At 45.6% G+C, this 9,992-nt stretch overlaps 1 pseudogene; it reads left to right on the top strand.

Moving 5' to 3' along the window:
* Positions 1-8,899, top strand: LOC122139746 (annotated as a pseudogene).
* Positions 8,900-9,992: the final 1,093 nt, after the last annotated feature.

The following is a 9,992-nucleotide window of genomic DNA, read 5'->3' as shown; positions in this document are numbered from 1 at the left end:
ATGAGGCCGCGGGGCTGGAGGGCAGCTGCTGTGGCCAACAGATGCGGGGTGAGGAACACACTTCATCTCTCAACAGATAAACACATGCACTTTATATTTGTGGCATCTTTGTTAAAAAAAATGTGTACTCTTCTTCTATAGTGCTCTTTTTCAAACTTCACTTGCAATAATGAGTTAGAAGAGGTTGTTATAGGACCAAACCTGTCACACTGCATGCAAGCACACTTTGCAGTGATGATGGGCAGCACTACTGCTCTGCTGGTGCATGCAACAGATTCCAAGCAGTCATTCATATAGCCTAATAACCAACAGAATATCATTAACAAACTATGAGTGGCGTAGTGATTGGAGTTGGACTGAGCTGTAGAGACCCCGATGCAATTAAGAATTTAAATAATAAATAATAAAAACTAATGTCAGCTTTTAACTTCAAAAACTATAAGTTTTACTCCACAAATCTAAAAACACTGGTGTGTTCACAAATACAATTCATTAACAAATAGACATAAAAGCATTAATATTAACATAATATAGATGAATGTGTTTTCCAGACACAAAATGAGACATTAACCTCATCCGAATATCCCACAACTGTTGGATGTGCAGATAAAATGACAAAATTAAAAATAAGCCCATTCATCAGAAGTGTTGAGAAAAGACTTCGTTAACAGAATCAAACTTTATTTCTTATTTGAATTTATCAGAACAACTTCTCGAATGTATCTGTTTAGATGACAGAAGGGCTGCCCATTTAATTTCATTTGTGAACAGTAACTTCATCTCAAATCAGCAACAAAACACACACACCACACACCAACAACAAACACAACCACAATACACACACAGAAAAAAAAAAAAAAAAAAACACAAAACAAAAAACAACCACCACACCCCATCAACATCACCCCCAACAAAAACAAAAAAAAAACAAAAAACAACCACCCTCCGGTCAAAAAAAAAAAACGCAAAAAAAAAAAAACAAAAACAAAAAAAAAAAAACAAAACAAAAAGCAAAAACAAAAAAAAAAAATTCAAAAAAAAAAAAAAATAAAAAAAAAATTCAAAAAAAAAAAAAAATCCTTATTTACAAAAAAAAAAAAAAAAAATACTAAAAACAAAAAAAACAAAACAAAAAAAAACAACAAAGGCACCTCAAAAAAAACAAAAAAAAACGGCAAAAAAAAAAAAAAAAAAAACAGGACAAATCAAAAAAAAAAAAAAAAAAAAAAAAAAAAAAAAAAACCGAAAATAAAAAAAAAAAAAATAAAAAAAAAAAAAAAAAAAAACAAAAAAATAAAAAAAAAAAGGCTCCCAAAACAAAAAAAAAAAAAAAAAAAAAACAAAAAAGAAAAAAAAAAAAAACAAAAAAAAAAAAAAAAAAACAAAAAAAAAAAAAAAAAAAAAACAAAAAAAAAAAAAAAAAGTTATGGAGAGAGTGAGAAACTGAATGCAAAAAAAAAAAACAAAAAAAAAAAAAAACACCCACTCAAAAAAACTCACAACACTCCTCACACCCACCACACACTACACACACTCACTCACATTCATTCTCTCAGTCCCCTCTCTCTTCTCTCAACACACCACACCACTCAACACACACACACACCACACACGCACAGACCACCTCCACCACACTCACGTCACTGCACATTTTCTTCTCTCATTCTCTCTCTCTCGCTCACACACACACACACTCACACACACCACACACAAAGCAACACACACACACACACTCACACCACTCACTCCATTCATCTCTCAGTCTCTCTCTGCCCACACGACACACACACACACACCCACACACACACTCACACACACCAACACACCACACACACCACTCACACCGACACTCACGCACAATTCATTCTCTCATTTCGGTCTCCTCCCTTCTCTCTCTCTCACACAACACCCACACTCACTCACCACACACACACACACAACCCAAGCACACACACTCACGTCACATTCATTCTCCTCATTCTCTCTCGCTCCATTCCACGCACCCACACAACACACACACACTCACTCACACACTCACTCACACACAACACACACACACTCACCACACACACTCACCACACACTCACTCATCATTATTTCAGGTCTCTCAGGCTCCCCTCTCTCTCCTCACACACAACACACAATCACAACACAACACTCACACTCATCGCTCTCACACACAACACACACACACAAAAAACACACACACTCACAACACGCGCAACACACAACACACAACACACACACACACACACACACACACAACTCACTCACTCACATTTATTCTCTTCATTCTCTCTCTCTCTCACACACACACCACACACACACACACACATAAACACAACACACACCCCACACACACACACACACCACACAACCTTTCAAGTAGGCTACTATGACCCTGCGAAAGAGCCAACCCAGGCTGAACTTAAGTGTGTGGTGTGTGTGTGTGTGTGTGTTGTTGTGTGGGTGTTTTTGCGTGCGCTGCAGATGATGCTAGCTGTCCATGCGGATGTCTGTGCTGGGTGTCGCTGAGCGTTCTGTACTGTAAGATCATCTCTGCTGTCGGCCTGCAGGACGGGGGTCCTCTGTGTGACACAGGAGACGGGATCTTCTCTACCCCTTCCTCAACAGCACTACAGAGTAACATCACACACATTTACCAACATTTTACAGATTTAATGTGCATCTGTGAGGATGCAGGGGAAACAGTATCACATGCACAAAACTCTCTCTGGCAGAACTTGATTGTGAAAACCCCAAACTGTACGGTTTGCTAATAACATGTTTAGAACATACTCTGGTTTGCACTTCATTGACACTTTCACATCTGGGCTTTCCCCCGTTCAGAGAGAGTTACCTGTCCAACCAGACGTCATGGGCGGTGTGTGTGCGGCCGAAGAATGTGGTGATGTGGGAAACGTGGTCCTGTTTTCCATTCTCTTGAGCATCGGGACTCTGGAGGCTGTGCTTCTGCTGGCACAGATAGTCAACGGACTGATCGGGATGCCTCTGTTGGGAGACTGCATGAACGAGAACCTGGTATGCTTGCTCTCCATGTTTACTCTAAAGTTTATTTTAAGTGCCAAAACAGCAAACTATTTGCTTTCAAAAGTGGTGTAAACACCAGCCTCACAAAAGATGTGTTATTGCTTTCGCTTCAGCAGACACAGAGGGAATGAAAACCCAAGATACAAACTCCGGTGTGTGGGGACCTGTGCAGAATATATACGAACACAATGACATCCACACAGAGCTACAGAAACACACAGTGTGCAAAACACACTGAGGTGTCATAAACACATATATGATGAATATCATGTCTAGTTTTTGTGAATCATACTCTTGTCTTCTATAAATGAAGCCTTTGACAGGTATGAATCTATAGAAGGTCCAAGCATCTCATGGTAATTCGTCGGGATTCATACATTTTAGTGAATTGGTGGCTAATTCGCATGAATTCTTCCAATCTTATTTGACGGTTATGTTTGGGGGTGGATTCTTTCATTTGTACTTTTTTATATCAAAAAAAGCGTTAGGTTGAATTCATGCATCTCACCCCTCACCCTCCTCATGAAATACACTTCATGTTTATATAACCCTGTAATATTCAACTATCAAAAATAATAAACATATTTTCCAAGTTTTTGTAAAGGTGCTTACAGTTTATAATCCATTTTGTTAAAGTATGTAAAGATGAGTTAAACGTCCACATTAGTGCTAAAGCTAATAACTCTCTTTACTACCCTTGTTAGTTGACTTAATAATGCACACACCAGTTTTGTCGAACTTGCTCGTGGCAAATCTAGTCATGGGCAATTATCTGTGTCCGTTGCATTATTTTACACAGAAAGATATATTTTAAAATAAATTACTTAATCAGTTCTGATATCACGGCCCCACAAAACTGTGACAATTGCCTTGCTAAATGAACCTTTTATAATAATTATTTTTGTGTAGACACACATGTCGGATTAAAGTGCTGAATGAGATTCCCAAGCTCCATAGAGTCATCATAGATCATCATCTGCACTCATAACGAAGGGGACGTTCACCCCTGATGTTGTGCCCCCCCTTCGATCAGTGCCAATCTTCTTTCTCATCATCACTTGCTGTGGCACAGGGTGCAAAAAGCGGAGAGCAATGTCAGCGACAGACGATCTTCCTTGTTTGAGATGATATAGCTAATCATGCACTGAAAGGGTGTTGGCGGTCCTGACCAAACACCATTAAATTAATGGGTAAAAGCCACTAGAGTATAGGTGGTTGGGCCATCTTGTTTCCCCAATGGACTTTGCCCATTGCAAATTCATGACCAGTCAACAAGGAGATGATATAAAGGCAATCTTTGCATCACTTCGGTTTGAAATCGCGGGGGCTGCATCTCTAAAAGAAGGAAACACTGAACAACAACAACAAAACAAAAATCTGCAATCTTCCACAGCACCTGTATATGTCACTGTTTTGAGCCATGCGTCTGGTGTGGACATCGAGTGAAGAAGTGGTGACGACTGAGGAATGGGTAGTCACTGACTGACCGCCTCGCGTTCCATTTCGGAAAGGAATCATCCCTATGCCCTAATTCCTTCAAAGGAGTTTACCCTCCGAGTGAGAGCTTCGAAGGGGTTGAAGGGTGGTAGGGGACCAAACAAACTGTTTCTTGAAGTGCCCTTCTGTTGTCATCACACCGCGCCCACATGGAGGCGCTGTCATCATGCAAAGAATCTGCGCAAAGGATTCATGGGGCTTGAGTGTCCATCAGTTTTTGTACCCTTCAAAATCCTTTATTCCCGAAGGGCGCTTTGTAGTGGAACACCTTCGGTTTGGAATGACTCTGTTTTAATATGTCAGTCATGATTGTTTTTACTCCGAGTGTCGCTTCAGGGTGATCCTATCCCGTTTGGATTGCACCAAGAGGCTGTGTTCCAGGACCTGTATTATGCCCTTCACTTGCAAACTTCCTCCATCTCATTTACTCCGTTGTACGGTCCTTGATATGTTACATGAGTGCCTACTACTACTGGCAGAACCCTTTGCATTGGGATGAAATGGAACAGTCCTAAGCCCTTGATCGCTTAGAATCCACCATGAATTTTGGTTATTGTTTTAATTTTTCCCCTTACCAATTAGTTTGGTCCAGCATTATACGTGTATATAGGTCCGCTTGGGCTACTATAAATGTTAAAAAAAAAATTCTTAATATTATAGAGTTTTGTTGGGGTGGGATAAATTAATCGGATCTGTGGTGACATCATAATTGTGTTTTGCGAGTGCATGTCTGAAAGTGGAGTGGAGGGTCGGCAGCCAGGATATAGTGAACTGACCAGGGCTGGGTTTCCCAAAAGTCAGTCGTAAGCCTAAACACAGGTCATAGTACCCATTGCCACCAATAGAACTACGATCAACTTAGACTTACAGTGCTTTTGTTGGGAAATGCAGCCCAGTTCTCCAAAAGGGATCTGAGGTTGGTGGATCCATCTTGTTGTTGGTCTGGTCTCTGTCATCAAACCGAAGAGAAGAACAATTGAAAAAATGCAGATAGTGGAGTTTGAAATACAGCAAATGTGGCAGATAAGTAGAAGCAAGTCAATATACAATCTGCAGTCACCGCCACTTAGCTTGGCTATAAAAGTTTGTTTGATGTTGCCTGTGCCGGTGAACAGTGAGAGAAATGCAAGGGATGATGAAGGCAAGTCTCCAAAATCCAGAAGTAGTCTGTTAATGAGTGTGAACGGGTGCAGGGCTGGGTTAGAACATGAGTGGGGCGATGCGCTGTAGGACCTGCACGGATGTTGTGGATAACATAAACAGAGAATCCTGAATATTGGTATACAGGGGCTTCTTATCAAGTAACCTAATGTTGATGTTTTTAGCTGGACATTAAGCTGAGGCGCCGCTGTGTTTATGGATGGTAATGTCTTTGGTACTTGTGTTTTTATTCAGGGAGTAGGACATGTGATCCAAATAAGGATGAGTTTTGCATTTTATTAAATATACACCTACTGTGTTGACTAATCAGCCGTTAAACCAGCTTCTTTCATTATTAAAGATTATAAATTCTAACATTAAGATATATTTGCTCCAGATTTTCCAGTGCTTCCCGTGACAGTGCTTTAATAATAATAATAATAATAAATAATAATATAATAATAATAATAATAATTCCTCCTGCTCTTCCCGTGGAATTTACAGGCGTTCCCAGGCCAGACAGGAGATAGAATCCTCCAGCATATCCTGGGTCTCTTCCCAGTTGCTTCCAGGAGGCATCATGCCGTGCTTGTAAAGGGATGGGTGGGTCAGCAACAGAACTCAGGGAGCTGTGTCACGACACGCACACACAAAGGTAGATCCAAACGCAGTGTTTAAATGGGTAATCCAGAATCATAAGTTTAGCCAGGCAAACGGTCAAAATCCATGTAATCAGTCCAGAAACAGAAGAAACATCAACAACTCTAAGAACCACGAAAAAACCAGGGTGACATTTAACAAGGACTCCGTAACAATGACAGAAACAACCAGGGTATTAAAGACAGGTGCAAACAAGGTAAGTGGTGACAGCTGAACACAATGAACAGTGATGAACAGATAAGGCTAGTGGGAAATGTAGTTCAGAAGGGGGTGACGCATTCTAAGGGAAGTGAGACCTCCAGTGGCCACCCAGGGAGACACAAACCAGACACGTGACACTACCCCCCTCTAAGGAGCAGCTTCCAGATGCTCCTCAGAACAAAACAAAAACAAAACAAAGAGACCAGGAGGGAGGTGGACTGGTGGAGGCAGAACAGGGGGAGGGACGGCGGGCCAGGCCCGTGTAGGGAAACTGGGAACCGCAGTGATGGCTCCCCCCTGGCAGCCCAGGTGGCTCGGTCAGATCAGGGTGGCCAGTGGTGGACCCGAAAGTTCAGGGGACCACGAAGGACCAGGTGGCAGTTCACGGTGGCCACGGTGGACCCGAAAGTTCAGGGGACCCACGAGGGGCCAGGCAGTTCAGGTGGCCACGGTGGATCAGTCCATTCTCGTTGTGCAGACGGCCAGGGAGGAATTCGCCATTTGAGTGATAGCCCGAAACGGAACCTGCCATTCGGGGAGCCAGTTGAGGAGCAGATTGTGGCGATGGCCAGGTCACGGCATTGGACACCGCCTCGGGAACGGCCTTGGACAAGGGGCACCGCCTCGGGAATCGGCCTTGGACACGGTATCGCCTCGGGAACGACCTCGGGTTCGGGCACCGCCGTCGGGAACGACCTCGGGCTCGGGCACCGCCCTTGGGAGCGGCCTCAGGAACGGCATGGGACAAGGACAAACCGCCTCGGGAACGGCCCTGGACACGGGCATCGCCTCGGCCTGCGAATCGGCCTCCCGGAACGGCACTCTCGGTCACAAAACATGAGACGCCTCGACATCGAGGCATCGCCTCGACCTCCGGCAAGAACGGCTCGGGCACCGCCTCGGCATCGGGCACCGCCTCGACCTCGGGAACGGCATCGGTCACCTCTGCCTCGGCATCGGTCACCGCCATTCGACCTCCGGAACGGCATCGGGCACCACCTCGACCTCCGGAACAACATCGGGCACCGCCTCGGGACACCACCTCGGCCTCCGGAACAAGCATCGGTTTCCCCCCGCCTCGGCCTCCCGGAACAGCATCGGGCACCACCTCGGCCACCGCATCGGGCACCGCCTCAGGGACGGCAGCGGACTGCTCGGGAACGTCCTCCTGGACGCCAGCGGCCTGCTCAGGGAACGTCCTCCTGGACGGCAGCGGCCTGCTCGGAACGTCCTCCTGGACTGGCAGCGGCCTGCTCGGGAACGTCCTCCGTTGCTTTGAGGAACGGTAGACGCCTTTCTCCTCCCCGCCCTCTATGATGGCGAGTTTGGTGGCCACCTTGACGGGAGACTCAGGCGTTGAAGTCAGCCATCTTGTCTGGCAACACAGGTGGTAGATTCGGGCCATCTTGTGCAATGGGTTCTGGGCTGGCGCCATCTTGTGCTGTGGTGTTGGACTGGCGGCCATCTTGTGCTGTGGCGCTGGACTGGCGGCCCCCTTGTGCGGAGACTCAAGGTTGTTACTGCATCCCACTGAGCACGATGGCGCAGGTAATTGGTGCAAACCCCCCAAAAGTCTAGGATCTCCAGCCCCTTCATCTCCCACCGAGGCAAAGGGTCATCCAGGCAGTCATTAAAAAATTCCTTTAGTGCCCCATCGTTATCTACCCCAGCCCTACCACAATGGTCCAAAACGCCTGAGCCAGATCACCCACCTCACGCCCCCTTTTGACGCAGGGTGGTCAAGTTTCTGGAGTCTATCTACCCCCCTCCGCTCCTCCATGTGTGAATGGGGACCGGATACGAAAATCCCACACCGCTGGATCTGAGCATGAACGGAGTCCTTCTGTCACGACACACGCACACAAAAGGGTAGATCCAACACGCAGTGTTTAATGGGCCAATCCAGAATCATAAGTTTAGCCAGGCAACGGGTCAAAATCCATGTAATCAGGTCCAGAAACAAGAAATCCCCAACAACATCTAAGAACCACGAAAAACCAGGGTGACAATTAACACGAGGACTCCGTAACAATGACAGAAACAACCAAGGGGGAATTAAAAGACAGGTGCAACAAGGGGGTAAAGGTGCGACAGTGGTGACACGCTGAATGACAATGAACAGTGATGAACAGATAAGGCTAGTGGGAAAATGTAGTATCAGAAGGGGGGGGTGACCATTATGGGAAGTGAGAACCTCCAGACCGCCACCCATGGAGACACAAACCAGACCCTGTGACAGGCTGTGGTGTTTTAATAATTTCAGTGTTTCCGGTACATTAAAGGGGCTCAAAGTGTTGCCGAGAAAGGACTCCCCTCACACCATTACACAGAACCAGCCATCACATCCTGAAACCCCATGGATAGCTATGGAAGGATGGATGGCCTGCCATTTCAATGTTGCGAGCAAAAAATCAAAGACATCATCAGACCAGGCAACCTTTCTCGTAGTCTTCTGGTTTGTTCTCAGTTTTTTAGCTGAGCTCGGAGCGGGGTGAATTATGGACTTCCTACCATTTACTACTGTGCTAAGCTCGTAATTCCTGACCCCTGTTCCATTCTAAGTGGCCATAGTGTTTGTGTGTGGTGTGTGGTGTGTGTGTGTGTGTTAGTATTCCGATGTGCCCGGTGTGTGTGTGTGGGCTTGTGTGTGTGTGAGAGTACATGTGTGGTAGTTTGTTTCTCAGTGTGTGAGTGTGAGCAACGAGCGTGTGAGTGTGCAGTGTGTGTGTGTGTGTGTGTGTGTGTGGTGTGGGTGTGTGTGATTGAGTGTGTGGTCGTTTTTGTGTTTGTGTGTGTGCCCAATTGTGTTTGTGGGTGGGTGTTTGTGTTGTTGTATGTGTGTGTGTGTGATCCTGTGTGAGTGTGTGTCAGTGTGGTCTGTGTCAGAGATAGAGAGTGTCTATTGGTTGTTGTGTTGTGTGTTGATGTGTGTGTGTCGTGATTGTGGGTGTGTGGGTGGTGTGTGTCACGTGTGTGTGTGTTATGTGTGTGTTGTGTGGTGTGTGTGTCTGTGTGAGTTGGTGTGTCAGTGTGTCTGTGTATAGAGCGAGAGATAGTGTGTCCAGAGTGTGTGTGTGTGTGTGTGTGTGTGTGGTGTGTGTCGTGTGTGTGTTGTGAGTGTGTGCGTCTGTGTGAGTGTGGTGTCAGTGTGTCTGTGTATGAGAGCGAGAGAGATAGTGTGTTGTGTGTGTGTGTGTGGTGTGTGTGTGTGTGTGTGTGTGTGTGTGTGTGTGTGTCTGTGTGAGCGTGTGTGTCAGTGTGTCTGTGTATGAGGAGCGAGAGATAGTGTGTGTGTGTGTGTGTGTGTGTGTGTGTCTGTCTGTGTGAGTGTCTGTGTCAGTGGTGTGCTGTGTATGAGACGCGATAGATATGTGTGGGGTGTGTGTGTGTGTGTGTGTGTGTGTCTTGTGTGTGGTAGTGTGGTCTGGGTGTGTGGGCGGGGT

This window comes from Cyprinus carpio, chromosome B15, assembly GCF_018340385.1.
Source record: "Cyprinus carpio isolate SPL01 chromosome B15, ASM1834038v1, whole genome shotgun sequence".
Lineage (NCBI taxonomy): Eukaryota > Metazoa > Chordata > Actinopteri > Cypriniformes > Cyprinidae > Cyprinus > Cyprinus carpio.
This window is presented reverse-complemented; position numbering and strand designations above follow the sequence as displayed.